The sequence below is a fragment of the Aristolochia californica genome, unplaced genomic scaffold (genome assembly GCF_029961685.1).
Source record: "Aristolochia californica isolate CCGP_79_NKW_82.1479 unplaced genomic scaffold, dmAriCali1.0.hap1 SCAF_5, whole genome shotgun sequence".
In the NCBI taxonomy this organism is placed as follows: domain Eukaryota; kingdom Viridiplantae; phylum Streptophyta; class Magnoliopsida; order Piperales; family Aristolochiaceae; genus Aristolochia; species Aristolochia californica.
Window position 1 is genome coordinate 23,047,379 of NW_027182214.1, and position 16,949 is coordinate 23,064,327.

A 16,949-nucleotide genomic window follows, 5' to 3' on the forward strand; every position below is an offset into this window, starting at 1 on the left:
GTGGAATTAGAACATGTCCTTTATTTTTTTTGCCATATGTGGGGAAGAATGAGAAGTGGTATGTATGAGGCATTGCAGCTGTTCTGTGCAGCAGAGCAACAAAACAATTTTCCTCCCATTCGGGTTTTCCTGTATAGCCTTCAAACTGGGTGTTGCAAAGCCATAAGGAGAAGGATATGGGAAGCTAATCATATGTTTTGGCACATGATTGTCACGGGTTTTAGTCCAGAGGTAGTGACATACACCTGTTTGATTGATGGCCTTTCGTGGAGTACTATAATTGGAGCTTAAGAGCATAATGGGCTTGCCTTGGAAGCTCTAAGAAGAAGTAGGGACATGGTAGTGGCTGGATTTGGTCCAACTCAATTCAGTTTTGCCTCTTGTATTTCTGCTTGTTCTGGCTCAGCAGCTTTAGATGCTGGACGACAGTTTCATTCTTTGATGATAAAAGCTGGTTTTGGTGGAGATGTCTATGTTGGCAGCTCGATTGTTGACATGTATGCTACATGTGGAAACATAGAGGATTCTATTTGTGCTTTTCATGGTTTCAATAATCCTACTATTGTTACCTACAACACTATGCTATCAGAACTGGCGCAGCATGGTAGAGCAGGCCAAGCAATTCAAATATTCAAAGAGTTGGAGAAAACGGAGACAACTCCTAACAAAACAACCTTGATCTATTTTCTCACAGCCTGTAGTCATGTGGGCCTTCTAGAGGAGAGCATGTTCTTCTTTGATGTGATGTGCGACCACTATAAGATTGAGCCAGAGTCTGAACATTACTTATGCTTGGTTGATGTTCTTCGGCGAGCTAGAAACCTCAATTATGCATATAAAATCATTGCTGGATGCCTTTACAACGTGGGGGTTTCAGTATGGAGAACATTACTAAGTGCTTTTTGTACGTCTCAGAATGTAAGTATAGGAGCGAAATCAGCAAAAAGAGTGATGCAGTTAGAGCCTGATGATCATGCTTCTTACATTCTTCTGTCAAATCTCTACTCCGAAGCTGGGTTATTGAAAGAATCTTGGGTACTCAGGAAGAAAATGGCAAATATTGGAGTAAGAAAGGATCCCAGAAATAGCTGCATAAAAAATTTTCTTACTATTGATGAAGCACTGGATCTCATCAAGGAAATGGTGGAGAAGGGCATTGGTCCAACGGCTTCTCCATCTACAGTTCCTATCACATCTCTCTATGAGGCTGGTCGTCTCAAGGAAGCATGTGATCTGCTTATTGACATGAGAAAAAGAGGTGTTTGTCCTAATGTTCAAACTTACACTGGTTTGATCCCTGGTTTGTTTAGAGTGGATTACTTTGAAATTTCTATTGGCTTGTTTCACAAGATGTTACAAGATAGTGTGGTTCCTAACACAGTCACTTACAATGCTTTGCTCCATGGTTTGTGGTCCGACGGAAAAGTTGGCCTTGCTAGTACAGTTTTTGATAAAATGACAAGATTCAGTTGCATGCCAAATGCTCAGACTCACAAGGAGATGATTAAGGGTTTTTGCTTACAGGGTAGAATGGACAAGGCAATGACTGTTTTTAAAAACATGTTACAGTTACGTCCATCCCCAAATCAGATCATGTATAATACTTTGATAAATGGATATTGCAAATTGGGAAATCTGAACAATGCAATGAGATTGTTGAATTTCATGCAAGAGAATGAATGTGAACCGGATGAGTGGACATTTACGGAACTGATTTGTGGATTCTGAAAAATGGGTACATTGGATTTGGCTTTAGATATGTTCAATAAAAGGTCAGAATGTGGATTAAATCCAAATAAGGCCAGTTATACTGCATTAATAGATGGATGTTGCAAGAGGGAGGTGATGGGGATGGCACTATCATTGTTGGAAAAGATCAAGGAGATTGGTTGTAGACCTAATGTGCGTACATATAATGTGATGTTTAATGGATATTTCAAACCGAATCGGTTATTAGAAGCAGAAAAGCTCTGTAGAGAAATTGCAGAACAGGGGTTGTTCCCTACTGTTGTAACCTATACTCCTTTGATTGATGGATTGTGGGATCTTTCTGATGAAAGTGAATGTAAATATGATACTAACCTTGTCCAGAACTCTTGGGATATGGTGAGGGATAAATCAATATCAAATGGAAGTCCTGGAAGTCCGCAGCAGATTACTTTTACCGTAGATCATGGTGAGGGAAATACCGAGACTTCTTTTAAAGTTGTTGGTAATGAGGAAAGATCTTCCCTTGACTATCCAGTAGTCATGTTAATGAATATTGCTGATGATATGCAGCAAGCACCGCTGCCAAAGGTAGTTGAGGACCTGGGGGGCTCTATTACCTCTAATGGAAGTTCTTGCACCCATGTTATCACAGGAAAAGTAAGCAGAACTATAACTTTCTGCACTGCCTTGTGTTCTAGTGCTTGGATAGTCTCACCTGACTGGTTGAAAACAAGCTTCCAAGAGGAGATTTCTTGGTGAGTCATTGTTTGTCCGACAACATGAAGATTTTGAGCATAAGTACAGGTTTGTGGTAGAGGATGTAGTTTTCAGAGCAAAAGCAAAACGACATGCTTTGCTTAAGGGATACGATGTCTGCATAAACCACCAAGTTTAGCCTCCAGCTGACACCTTAATGGCCAGTGTGGAATCTGCTGGTGGAAATGTTTTTTGTGTGACTTGATGTATGGTTTTTTTGTGGCTGGGTTGAACAGTAGGACGAAGGGTCCACTGGTGGCTGCTATTACAGTACTGCATGTGTCTGCTATTCGAAGTGGCTCAGTGGCGACTGCAGAAATGAGGTGCTGCTCAACCAACTATTTCAGGAATTTCAGCGGACTTACAACAGCAACAAGTGTGAACAGTGACTCAGAGATGTCCTTCTTGGGAAAGGAGAGCAGTACAGCACTTCAACACTCCATTGTTGTCAAATTTGCAAAACAAAGTCTGATGGTTTCTTTTGTAAATGTTGCTGCCAGAGCAATCTAGAATGTACACAGGAATTATTTTGGTGTGTACTGTTCTTTTGGAATTCACAGAGAGTTGATCAGCAACAAGGTGAGGACAGATTCTTATAGGGCAGCTATTCTGAATAGTCCTTCTCTCATGAGCCATGCCACAGTTCTGGATGTTGGTTGTGGTATGGGAATACTAAGTTTTTTTGCAGCTCAAGCACTTGGTGCATTCCTCTGCCAAGGGTTCCCTCTTGCACTAGAAGGGGACAGAAATGCCTATGGCGGCAAGGGATTCTCTCGGGCACACGTGGAGGCGTCAGCATACAGACACTACTTCCGAGCTTGAGGACAAGCTCATTCTTCCAGGGGGTGTAATGTTATGCACACAATAGTATTATTATTTTAGTTGTTTTCTTTAATTTACTTTATTTATTTCAGTTTTAGGCCACATGGGTATTTATGGAATATTTTATTTTTAGGGGTATTTTTGTAAAATTTTATCGTAAACCCTAACAGGGTGAACCCTATTGAAGGGGTATGAGTAATGAGAAAGACAAGCATTGAGAATTAGGTTAAATATAGTGTAAACAAGCTTAGAGTTCTCCTCAACGAGCTCTAGGGTTTTCAAGTTTCCCTTTGGCTTGATCTTTGTTTACCATGTCTCCCTACGAATCCATGTGTCAGATCCGGGACCGTAATAGACTTACCAGGTGAGTACAATGTTAGTGCTACCTTCATTGTTACTGATTTAAGTCCTTTTGATGTGGGTGACGATTAGAGGGCAAATCCTTCTCAAGAAGAGGGGAATGATGAGGACATCGTGCCTGTACAAAATACTCATGGACCAACTCAAGTTCCAGTTGGCCCTGTGACGAGAGGACGAGCTAAAAGATTCAAAGAGGGGCTGAATAACTTAGTTGGGAGAGTTATACAACAAGAAAACAATGTCATCACTACAAAAGGGGAACAAAGGCTGGTCTCACTCATCAAAGTTGATCTGGAGGAAATTCATTGAGGAAGCGCATGTGGTAAGAAGATCTTGTGAGCCCAGTGACGAGAGAAAGAGCTAAAAGATTCAAAGAGATGCTGAAGAACTTAGTTTAGAGAGTTATACAACAAGAAGAGAATGTTGTCACTAAGGAAGGGGAACAAAGGCTGGTCTCACTCATCAAAGTTGATTCGGAGGAAATTCATTGAGGAAGTGCATGTCGTTAGAAGATCTGATTGGTCCAGTGACGAGAGGATGTGCTAAAAGATTCAAAGAGATGCTGAATAACATAGTTTGAAGGGTTATACAACAAGAAGAGAATGTCGTCACTATGGAAGGGGAACAAAGGCTGGTCTCACCCATCAAAGTTGATCCGGAGAAAATTCATTGAGGAAGCACATGTGGTTAGAAGATCTCGTTGGACCCACAAGAATAACCATGAGTTGGCAATTAAATCTTGGAAGATCACATGGAACTAAGTTAGGTTTTCTATTGACATTAAGATACCTTACATTTATTTAATTGAATTTAATTAGGGTTTCAAAGTCCTCCACTATAAATAGGGGCCTTGGACACGGATTTGGGTCTTTGGCAACATTTATGATATTGGAGAGAGTATTCTTCTAAAAAAAAGAGTACCAAAACTGCTCTAGTTTATTTTTATTTTTATTTTTTCTTTGTATATATTTTTGTGTGTGTCTAACCTTATTTATAGAGTGTCCAAATTCATGTCGTATAATCAAGGGAAAAATACAAAGGAAGAGAGTCCATCGGCCGTTGTTTCGAAGCTACAAATGGAAGCATTATTGGGGGAGATGAAACGAATGGTGAGGGCAGAGATGGAAGAACTGCATGGGATGTTGGCAGAAATGCAGGGGAGGTTGGAAAGAGTTGAAGAGGGGACACAAAGTGTCCAATCTCTACTTGTTTCAAACACCTCAGTGAGGAACAGGCTGCATCATAGGGAAGTTGAGGATATGGGCGATTTTGAAGGTGACAATTTAGGGGAGTCGGAGAGGATTTCAGGAGGCAGCCATAGGAGATATGGCCAGGATAGAGAAGCTAGGAATAGGGTAGATAGCCACTTGGGAAGTATCAAGTTGAAAACTCCTACTTTTCAAGGAAAAAGTGACCCTGAAGCCTACCTCGAATGGGAAAAAAAGATGGAATTGTTTTCAATTGTCACAATTACTCTCACTTGAAAAAGGTCAAGCTCGCTGCCATTGCATTTACCGAATATGCTATTGTGTGGTGGGACCAGTTAGGCACCAATAGGTGACGGAAAGGAGAACGTCCTAATGACAATTGTTATGAGATGAAGAGGGTGATGAGATGACGTTTTGTATCCAGTCATTACTACCGACATTTATACCTTAAGCTGCAACACCTCTATCAAAGTGACTGAAGTGTTGATGAATAATATAAAGAGATGGAGATGTCAATGATTAGAGCTAATGTGGAAGAGGATCAGGAGGCGACAATGGCCAGATTTTTAAATGGGTTGAATCGGGAGATTGCTAACACCATTGAAATACACCGTTATGTGGAATTGGAAGAATTGGCGCATATGGCTATCAAGTTTGAGAGGCAACTCAAGAGAGATGGTATGCGGTCAAGAGCAGCTCCACAGAGTGCTGGTACAGTACCTTGGAGGTCAAACTACCCAAAGAAGGAAGAAACTTCATCCACCTTCAAGGCCAAACCAGACCCCAAAACAGCCACTACTACCACAACTTGTCAAGGTAAATCAATACCTCTTTCGGCTCATCCTAGTGACATTCGTTGTTTAAAATTTCAAGGGCGCAGACACATAGCTAGCCAATGCCTGAACAAGCAACTTATGGTGATCAGGGAAAATGGGGAGACTGAGTTTGAAGAAGAAGATGAATTAGTGGACATGCCACCATCAGGTTTACCCTAATAGCATGAAATATTATAAGAAATTGATTTCTTGTACACATGTTAAAAAAATGGATATGCATGCTTGAAATATGTTAAAGATGTAAATGACCTATGGATCCAAACCTTTTAAAGAGAATAACAAACGTTCATTAAATTCTCAAGTGAACGTGTGTTGAGATATTTACCTGAGTCAAACAAGCCATTATTTTACCCATTTAAAAAAGTAGACCAAACAATCATAGATGATTGGAAAGTGATTTATCATGTGTTATGGGCAATAGTTTTGTAAGAAATGACTTATGGATTGGGAGTAAACACTTAGTAAAAAATCCCCCCCTCTCTCCCTTTCCCGACGATTACTAAACCTAATATATAAAAACTAAAAATAGTTCACAATCCCTAAAAATTACAGACACACTTTGGAATTATCTCTCTCTACATTTGTGTATTGTACATTTCCATTTTAGATGTATACTTTTTTCTTAAATCAAAACTTTGAGTTTTCGTTCTCCCTTCATCTCGTAAACAAAAAAGGCAAATACATCACAACAAAATAAAAATTTTAGATTTTTTGCATGGAAAAAATTTAAAACAAAAACAAATGTAAGTAAAGAAAATTTATTCACACACCACAAATTAACACAAAAATCTTGTTATCCAAGTTTTGGAAATTCCACTAGTTCAACCCTAATAGCTTGGAATTTTATGAGAAAGAGATTTCTTCTACACATGTTAAAAAAAATGGATATGCACACTCAAAACATGTTAAAGACGCAAATGACCTATGGATCCAAACCTTTTAAAGAGAATAAAAAACGCTCGTTAAATTCTCAAGTGAACATGTGGTGGGATATTTACCCGAGTCAAACAAGCCATTATTTTGCCTATTTACAAAAAGTTGACCTAACAATCATATATGATTGTAAAGTGATTTATCATGTGTAACAGGCTAAAGTTTTGTAAGAAATGATTTATGGATTTGGAGTCAACACTAAGTTAAAAATCCCCCGTCACCCCCTTTTCCCGATGATTGCAAAACCTAATATTTAAAAACTAAAAAGAGTTTACAATCCCTAAAAATTACAGACACTCTTTGGAATTATATCCCTCTACACTTGTGCATTGTGCATTTCCATTTTAGTTGTATACTTTTTTCTTAAATTACAACTTTGAGTTTTCATTTTCCCTTCATCCCCTCAACAAAAATGGCTAACAGATCATAACAAAATAAAAATTTTAGACTTTGTGTATGGAAAAATTTTAAAACAAAACCAAATGTAAGTAAAGAAAATTTATACACACACCACGATTGACACAAAAGTTATGTCATCCAAGTTTGGGAAATTCCACTAGTTCAACCCTAATAGCTTGGAAATTTAGTGAGATAGAGATTTCTTCTACAAATATTTTAAAAATGGATATGCATGCTTCAAACATGTTACAGTTGTAAATGACCTATGGATCAAAACCTTGTAAAGAGAATAACAAATGGTCATTAAGTTTTCAAGGGAACGTGTGTTGGGATATTTACCTGAGTCAAACAAGCCATTATTTTGCCCATTTACAACAAACTGGCCTAACAAACATAGATGATTAGAAAGTGATTTATCATGCGTAACGGGCTATTGATTTGTAAAAAATGAATTATGGATTGGGAGTCAACACTGAGTTAAAAATCCCACGCCTCCCCCTTTTCCCAACGATTGGAAAACCTAATATAAATAAACTAAAAAACGTTTACAATCCCCAAAAATTACAGACACTCTTTGGAATTATCTCTCTCAACATTTGTGCATTGTGCATTTCCATTTTAGATATATACATTTTTCTTAAATTAAAACATTGAGCCTTCACTCTCCCTTCATCCCATCAACAAAAAAGGCAACTAGATCACACCAAAATGAAAATTTTAGAGTTTGTGTACAGAAAAAATTTAAAACAACAACAAATGTAAGTAAAAAAAATTTATTCACAGACTACAAGTGAACACAAAAGTTTTGCTATCCATGTTTGGAAAATTTCAGTAGTTCAAGCCTAATAGTTGTGAATTTTAAAGAACGAGATTTCTTCGACACATGTTTTAAAAATGGATATGCATGCTTGAAACATGTTAAAGATGTAAATGACCTATGGATCCAAACCTTTTAAAGAGAATAATAAACACTCATAAAATTCTCAAGTGAACGTGCGGTGGGATATTTACCCGAGTCAAAGAAGCCATTATTTTTCCCATTTACAAAAAGCTAACCTAACAATCATAGATGATTGTAAAGTGATTTATCATGGGTAACATGCTATAGTTTTTTAAGAAATAACTTATGGATTGGGTGTAAACACTTAGTTAAAAATCCACCACCTCCTCCTTTTTCTGACGATTGCAAAGCCTAATATATAAAAACTAAAAAGAGTTCACAATCACTAAAAATTACAGACACTCTTAAATCAAAACTTTGAGTTTTCGTTCTCCCTTTATCCCGAAAACAAAACAGGCAAATAGATCACAACAAAAAAAAAATTTTAGAGTTTGTGTATGAAAAAAATTTAAAACAACAACAAACGTATGTAAAGAAAACTTTTTCACACACCACAAATGAAAACAAAAGTTTTGTTATCCTAGTTTGGGAAATTCCACTAGTTCAACCCTAATAGATAGGAATTTTATAAGAAATTGATTTCTTGTACACATGTTAAAAAATGGATATGCATGCTTGAAACATGTTAAAGACACAAATGACCTATGAATCCAAATCTTTTAAAGAGAATAAAAAATGGTCTTTAAATTCTCAAGTGAACATATGGTGGGATATTTACCCGAGTCAAACAAGCCATTATTTTGCCCATTTACAAAAAGCTGACCTAACAATCATAAATGGTTGTAAAGTGATTTATCATGCGTAATGGGCTATAGTTTTGTATGAAATGATTTATGGATTCGAAATCAACACTCAGTTAAAAATCCTCCGCCTCCCCCTTTTCCAGACGATTGCAAAACCCAATATTTAAAAACTAAAAAGAGTTTACAATCCCTAAAAATTACAGACACTCTTTGGAATTATCTCTCTCTACATTTGTGCATTGTGCATTTCCATTTTAGTTGTATACTTTTTTCTTAAATCAAAACTTTGATTTTTTAGCTCTCACTTCATCCCATAAATAGAAAAGGCAAATAGATCACAACCAAATGAAATTTTAGGGTTTGTGTATGGAAAAGTTTTAAAACAACAACAAATGTATGTAAATAAAATTTATTCACACTCCACATATGAACACAAAAGTTTTGTTATCCAAGTTTGGGAAATTCCACTAGTTCAACCCTAATAATAGCTTGGAATTTTATAAGAAAGAGATTTCTTGTACACATGTAAAGAAATGGATATGCATTCCTGAAACACGTTCAAGATGCAAATGACCTATGGATCCAAACCTTTTAAAGAGAAAAACAAACGCTCATTAAATTCTCAAGTGAACGTGCGGTGGGATATTTACTTGAGTCAAACACCCCATTATTTTGCCCATTGACAAAAAGTTGACCTAAATTTAATAGATGATTGTAAAGTGATTTATCATGCGTAACGGGCTTTTTTTTTTTATACGAAATGACTTATGGATTGGGAGTCAACATTCAGTTAAAAATCCCCATGCCTCCCCTTTTTCCCGACGATTGGAAAACCTAATATATAAAAACTAAAAGAGTTTACAATCCTTAAAAATTAGAGACACTATTTGGAATTATTTCTCTCTATATTTGTGCAATTTGTATTTCCTTTTTCGATGTATACATTTTTCATAAATCAAAACTTTGACATGTAGCTTTGCCTTCATCTTGTAACCATAAAAGGCGAATAGGTCACAAAAAAAGGAAAATTTTAGAGTTTGTGTATGGAAAAAAATTTAAAAACAACAAATGTATGTAATGAAAATTTACTCACACACCACAAATGAAAACAAAAGTTTTGTTATCCAAGTTTGGGAAATTCCACTAGGTCAACCCTAATAGATTGGAATTTTATAAGAAAGATTTCTTCTACACATGTTTCAAAAATGGATATGCATGCTTGAAACATGTTAAATATGCAAATGACCTATAGATATAAACCTTTTAAATAGAAAAACAAATGCTCATTGAATTGCCAGGTGAACGTGCGGTGGGATATTTACCCGTGTCAAACAAGCCATTATTTAGTCCATTTACAAAATGCTGACCTAACAATCATAGATGATTGTAATGTGATTTATCTTGCCTAACGGACTATATTTTTGTAAGAAATGATTTATGGATTGGGAGTCAACACTTAGTTAAAAATCCCCTGCATCCCATTTTTTCTGACGATTGCAAAACCTAATATATAAAAACTAAAAAAAGTTTAAAATCCCTAAAAATTACATACACTCTTTGGAATTATCTCTCTCTACATTTGAGCATTGTGCATTTCCATTTTACACGTATACTTTTTTCTTAAATCAAAACTTTGAGTTTTCTCTCTCCCTTCATCCCGTAAAAAGAAAATGCAAACAAATCACAACAAAATGAAAATTTTAGAGTTTGTGTATGGATATAATTTAAATAAAAAACAAATGTAAGTAAAGAAAATTTATTCACACACCAAAAATGAACACAAAAGTTTTGTTATCCAAGTTTGGGAAATTCCAATAGTTCAACCCTAATAGTTGTGAATTTTATAAGAAAGAGATTTCTTCTACACATGTTTTAAAAATGGATATGCATGCTTGAAACATGATGAAGATGCAAATGACCTATGGATCCAAAACTTTTAAAGAGAATAAAAAACGCTCATTAAATTCTCAAGTGAACGTGCGGTGGGATATTTACCAAAGTCAAACAAACCATTACAAAAAGCTGACCTAAACATCATAGATGATTGTAAAGTGATTTATCATGTGTAACGGGCTATATTTTTGTAAGAAATGACTTATGGATTGGGAGTCAACACTCAGTTAAAAATCCCCAGCCTCCCCTTTTTCCCGACGATAGCAAAACCTAATATGTAAAAAGTAGAAAGAGTTTACAATCCCTAAAAATTGCAGACACAATTTGGAATTATCTTTCCCTACATTTGAGCATTGTGCATTTCCATTTTACATGTATAGTTTCTTCTTAAATCAAAACTTTGAGTTATCGCTCTCCCTTCGTCTTGTAACTTGAAAATGCAAATAAATCACAACAAAATGAAAATTTTAGAGTTTGTGGATGGAAAAAATTTAAATCAACAACAAATGTAAGTAAAGAAAATTTATTCTCACACCACAAATGAACACAAAAGTTTTGTTATCCAAGTTTGGGAAATTCCACTAGTTCAACCCTAATAGCTTGGAATTTTATAAGAAAGAGATTTCTTCTACAGATGTTATAAAAATGGATAGGCATGCTTGAAACATGTTAAAGATGAACATGACCTATGGATACAACCATTTTAAAGACAAAAATAGACGTTCATTAAATTCTCAAGTGAACGTGCGGCGAGATATTTACCCGTGTCAAACAAGCCATTATTTTGCCCATTTACAAAAAGTTGACCTAACAATCCTAGATGATTGTAAATTGATTTATTATGCGTAACATGCTTTATTTTTGTAAGAAATGACTTCTGGATTGGGTGTCAACATTTAGTTAAAAATCCCCCACCTCCTCCTTTTCCCCACGATTGCAAAACCTAATATATAGAAACTAAAAATAGCTTACAATCCAAAAAAATTACAAACACACTTTGGAATTATCTCTCTATGCCTTTTTGTATTGTGCATTTCCATTTTAGACGTATACTTTTTTCTTAAATCAAGATTTTAAGTTTTCTCTCTGCCTTCATCCAGTAAACAAAAAAGGTAAAAAGATCACAACAAAATGCAAATTTTAGAGTTTGTGTATGGAAAAAATTAAAAAGAACAACAAAAGTAAGTAAAGAAAATTTATTCACACACCACAAACGAACACAAAAGTTTTGATATTCAAGTTAGGGAAATTCCACTAGTCCTACCCTAATAGCATAAAATATTATAAGAAAGAGATTTCTACTACACATGTTTTATAAATGGATTTGCATGCTTGAAACATGTTAAAGATGCAAATGACCTATGGATCCAAACCTTTTAAAGAGAATAACAAACGCACATTAAATTCTCAAGTGAACGTCTGGTGAGATATTTACCCAAGTCAAACAAGCCCTTATTTTGCCCATTTACAAAAAAATTGACCTAACAATCATAGATGATTGGAAAGTGATTTGTCATGCGTAACAGGCTATAGTTTTGTATGAAATGACTTATGGATTGGGTGTCAACACTCAGTTAAAAATCCCACGCTTCCCCCTTTTCCCGACGATTGCAAAACCTAATATATACTAAAAAGATTTTAAAATCCCTAAATATTACAGACACTCTTTGGAATTATCTCTCTTGACATTTGTGCATTGTGCATTTCCATTTTAGATGTATATTTTTTTATTAAATCAAAACTTTGAGTTTTCGTTCTCCCTTCTTCCCGTCAACTAAAAAGGAAAAAAGATTTCAACAAAATGAAAATTTTAGAGTTTGTGTTAGGACAAAATTTAAAACAACAACAAATGTAAGTAATGAAAATTTATTCACACACCACAAATGAACACAAAAGTTTTGTTATCCAAGTATGGGAAATTCCACTAGTTCAACCCTAATAATAGCTTGGAATTTTATAAGAAAGTGATTTCTTCTACACTTGTTTTAAAAATGGATATGCATGCTTGAAACATGTTAAAGATGCAAATGACATATGGATCCAAACCTTTTACAGAGAATAACAAACGCTCTTTAAATTCTCTAGTGAACGTGCTGTGCGATATTTACCTAAGTCAAACAAACCATTATTTTGCCCATTTAGAAAAAGGTGACCAAACTTTCATAGATTATTGTAAAGTGATTAATCATGTGTAACGGGCTAAATTTTTGTAAGAATTGACTTATGGATTGGGAGTCAACACTCAATTAAAAATCCCCCGCCTCCCCCTTTTCTCCCCGATTGCAAAACAAAATATGTAAAACTTGAAAAGAGTTTACAATCCCTAAAAATTACAGACACTCTTGGAATTAAATCTCTCTACATTTTTGCATTGTGCATTTTCATTTTAGATGTATACTTTTTTATTAAATCAAATCTTTTAGTTTTCGCTCTCCCTTCATCTTGTCAACAAAAATGCCTAATAGATCACAACAAAATGAAAATTTTAGAGTTTGTGAATGGAAAAATTTAAATACAACAAAAAAAGTAAGTAAATAAAATTTATTTACACATCACAAATGAACACAAAAGTTATGTTATCCAAGTTTTTGAAATTCCACTAGTTCAACCCTAATAGCTTGGAATTTTATAAGAAAGAGATTTCTTCTACACATGTTTAAAAAATGGATATGAATGCTTGAAACTTGTTAAAGACACAAATGACCTGTGCATCCAAACCTTTTAAAGTGAATAAAAAACGCTCATTAAATTCTCTAGTGAACAAGTGGTGGGATATTTTCTCGACTCAAACAAGCCATTATTTTGCCCATTCACTAAAAGTTGACCTAACAATCAAAGAAGATTGTAAAGTGATTTATCATGCATAACGGGCTGTATAATTTTTTCTTAAATCAAACCTTTTAGTTTTTTCTCTCCCTTCATCCCGTAAAAACAATGGCTAATAGATCACAATTAAATGAAAATTTTAGAGTTTGTGTATGGAAAATTTTAAAGAAAAAAACAAATGTAAGTAAAGAAAATTTATTTATACATCACAAATGAACACAAAAGTTATGTTGTCGAAGTTTTTGAAATTCCACTAGTTCAACCCTAATAGATTGGAATTTTATAAGAAAGAGATTTCTTCTACACATGTTTAAAAAATGGAAATGCATGCTTGAAACTTGTTGAAGACGCAAATGACCTATGGATCCAAACCTTTTAAAGAGAGTAACAAACACTCTATAAATTCTCAAGTGAATGTGTGGTGGGATATTTACCCGAGTCAAATAAACCATTATTTTGTCCATTTAAAAAAAGCTAACCTAACAATCATAGATGATTGTACAGTGATTTATCATACGTAATGGGCTATGTTCTTGAAAGAAATAACTTATGAATTGGGACTCAACACAATTAAAAATCCCCCGCCTCCCCCTTTTCCCAATGATTGCAAAACATAATATATAAAAACTTTACAATCCATAAAAATTACAGACACTCTTTGGAATTATCTCTTTCTACATTTGTGCATTGTGCATTTCATTTTAGATGTATACTTATATCTTAAATCAAAACATTGAGTTTTCGCACTCCCTTCATCCCATCGACAAAAACGGCAAATAGATCACAACAAAATGAAAATTTTAGAGTTTGGGTATAGAAAAAATTTAAAACAACAATAAATAAGTAAATAAAATTTATTCAGACACCTCAAATGAACACAAAAGTTTTATTATCCAAGTTTGGGAAATTCCACTAGTTCAACCCTACTGATAGCTTGGAATTTTATAAGAAAGAGATTTCTTTTATAAATGTTTTAAAAATGGATATGCATGCTTGAAACATGTTAAAGATTAGATGACCTATGGATCCTAACCTTTTAAAGAGAATAACAAACGCTCATTAAATTCTCAAGTGAACATGCATTCGGATATTTACCCGAGTCACACAAGCCATTATTGAGCCCATTTACAAAAAATGGACCTAACAATTATAGATGATTGTAAAGTGATTTATGATCCGTAACGGGCTATATTTTTGAAAGAAATGACATGGATTGGGAGACAACACTTAGATAAAAATACTCTACCTCCCCCTTTTCCCGACGATTGAAAAACCTAATATATAAAAAATAAAAATAGTTTTCAATTCCTAAAAAATAACAAAGACTCTATGGAATTATCTCTCTCTACTTTTATGCATTGTGCATTTCCATTTTAGATGTATACTTTTTTCTTAAATCAAAACTTTGAGTTTTTGCTTTGCCTTCAACCCGTAAACAAAAAACGTAAATAGATCACAACAAAATGAAAATTTTAGAGTTTGTGTAGGGAAAAAATTTAAAACAACATCAAATGTAAGTAAAAAAAATTAATTCACACACCACAAATGAACACAAAAGTTTTGTTATCCTAGTTTTGGAAATTCCACTAGTTCTACCCTAATAATAGCTTGGAAGTTTATATGAAAGGTATTTCCTTTACACATTTTTAAAAAATGGATATGCATGCTTGAAACATGTTAAAGATGCAAATGACCTATGGATCCAAACCTTTTAAAGAGAATAAAAAACGCTAATTAAATTCTCAAGTGAAAGTACAGTGGGATATTTACTCGTGTGAAAAAGCCATTATTTTGTCCATTTACAAAAAGCTGACCAAACAATCATAGATGATTGTAATGTGATTTATCATGCGTAATGGGCAATATTTTTTGTAAGAAATGACTTATGTATTGGGAGTCATTTAGTTAAAAACCCTTGCCTCCCCTTTTTCCCGACGATTGCAAAACCTAATATTTAAAAACTAAAAAGAGTTTACAATCCCTTAAAATTACAGACACTCTTTGGAATTATCTCTCTCTATATTTGTGTATTGTGCATTTTCATTTTAGATGTATAATTTTCTCATAAATCAAACTTAGAGTTTTCGCTCTCCCTTCATCCCGTAAACAAAAAAGGCAAATAGATCACAACAAAATGAAAATTTTTGAGTTTTTGAAAGGAAAAAATTTAAAACTACAACTAATGGAAGTAAAGAAAACTTATTCACACACCACAAATGAACACAAAAGTTTTGTTCTCCAATTTTTTGAAATTCCACTTGCTCAATCCTAGTAGCTTGGAATTTTATAACAAAGAGATTTCTTCCACACATATTTAAAAAATGGATATGCTTGCTTGAACATGTTAATGACGCGAATGACCTTTGGATCCAAACCTTTGAATGAGAATAAGAAACGCTCAATAAATTCTCAAGTGAACGTGTGGTGGGATATTTACCCGAGTCAAACAAGCCATTATTTTGTCCATTTACAAAAAGTTGACCTAACAATCATCGATGATTGTAAAGTGAATTATCTTATGTAACGGGCTATAGTTTTGTAAGAAATGACTTATAGATTGGGAGTCAACACTTAGTTAAAAATGCCCCGCCTCCCCCTTTTCCCGACGATTGTAAAACCTAATATTTAAAAACTAGAAAGAGTTTACAATCCCGAAAAATAACAGACACTATTTGGAATTATCCCTTTCTAAATTTGTGCATTGTGCATTTCCATTTTAGATGTAGACTTGTTAAATATAAACTTTGAGTTTTCGCTCTCCCTTCATCCCGTAAAAAAAAAAACAAATAGATTACAACAAAAAGAAAATTTTAGAGTTTGTGTATGGAAAAAAATTAAAATGACAAAAAATGTAAGTAAATAAAATTTATTCACACAGCAAATATGAACACAAAAGCTTTCTTATCCAAGTTTGGGAAATTCCACTAGTTCAAGCCTAAAAGTTTGGAAAATTATAAGAAAGAGATTTCTTCTACACATGTTAAAAAGATGGATATGCAAGCTTGAAACATGTTAAAGAATCAAATGACCTATCGATCCAAACCTTTTAAAGAGAATAAAAAACACTCCTTAAATTCTCAAGTGAACGTGTGGTGGGATATTTACCTGAGTCAAACAAGCCATTATTTTGCCCGTTTACAAAAAGCTGACCAAAAAATCATAGGTGATTGTAAAGTGATTTATCATGCGTAATGGGCTAGAAATGACTTATGGAGATGTCAACACTCTGTTAAAAATCCCCCGCCTCCCCCTTTTCCCGACAATGGCAAAACACAATATATAAAATTTAAAAAGTGTTTACAATCCCTAAAAATGATAGACACTCTTTGGAATTATCTCACTCTACATTTTTGCTTTGTGCATTTGCATTTTAGATGTATACTTTTTTCTTAACTCAAAACTTTGAGTTTTCGCTCTCCCTTCATCCCGTAAACAAAAAAGGCAAACAGATCACAACAAAATAAAAATTTTTGAGTTTGTGTATGGAAAATTTTTAAAACAACAACAAATGTTAGTAAAGAAAATTCTTTCACACACCACAAATGAACACAAAAGTTTTGAT